We start from the raw sequence: 1139 nt of genomic DNA, 5'->3' as shown, positions 1-1139 counted from the left end.
CACACACACACACACACACACACAAGGTGCGGTCTTTGGTGACCCGGGCGACGAGCAGTCCCGTATATATAGTGTCTGAGCTGTGTGTGTCATTTCATATATATACATGTAGGCCTATATAATATATATGTGGTCTGTCTGGGGCAGAGAGACAGGGCTGCGGTGCCCATCCCTCTCTTAACTCTTAACCATAGGCCGATGATGTCCACGAGTATGATGGGATATTTTTATACGCCTGTGAGTCGTGGACACTGACAGCAGACTTGGAGAAAAGGATTCAGACAATAGAAAAGAGATGTTACCGCAGACTCCTTGACATCTCGTACAAAGACCACATTTCAAATGCTGAGGTACGAAAGAGAACCTCCAACGCAGTGGGACAGCATGAAGACCCACTGACCTCAGTGAAGAGACGAAAATTAAAATGGTACAATGTATGGGCCTGTTACAAGATCCACAGGACTTACCAAAACAATCCTACAAGGAACCGTGCAAGGAAAGAGAAAGAGAGGAAGGCAGAGCAGGAGATGGGAGGACAACATTACAGAGTGGACAGGGAAGATCTCCCATCTCAACCCCCAAAAGGCTGTTATTACACAAATTGCGTTTCACATCCAAAAGTTAAAGAAAAATAGAACTATGACGCCATCAGTCAAAGTGTAAGGCTATCGCAACATAGATCACTCCCTGTGACGTAGAGCTCTTTCCATCCAAGAGAAACTGCTGTTTGTGTCTGGGGCTTGTAAACAAAGCAAAGGCGGCAAGCAGTAACAGACGCTCAAACCATCACGGTAAATGTGTAGCTAAAGTAGATCTAGATCTAGTGTTTGCTACATTAAGTCTAGATTCTAGATTTAGATCTAGATCTATCTATCGCCATAGGATAACATGAACACTGTTTTTGTCGATTTTGCTTTTGCTAATCTAGATCTAGATTCTAGATCTATACTCTAGATATCTAGATCTAGATCTACATACAATCTAGATCTAGATTATAGATCAAGATAAATCTCTAGATGACGATGACGATGATGATGGTGGTGATGATGATGATGATGATGATGATGATGATGATGATGATGATGATGGTGGTGGTGGTGGTGGCGCTGGTGATGGTGGTGGCGCTGGTGGTGATGATG

Source organism: Aplysia californica, unplaced genomic scaffold, assembly GCF_000002075.1.
Source record: "Aplysia californica isolate F4 #8 unplaced genomic scaffold, AplCal3.0 scaffold00029, whole genome shotgun sequence".
NCBI lineage: Eukaryota > Metazoa > Mollusca > Gastropoda > Aplysiida > Aplysiidae > Aplysia > Aplysia californica.
This window is presented reverse-complemented; position numbering follows the sequence as displayed.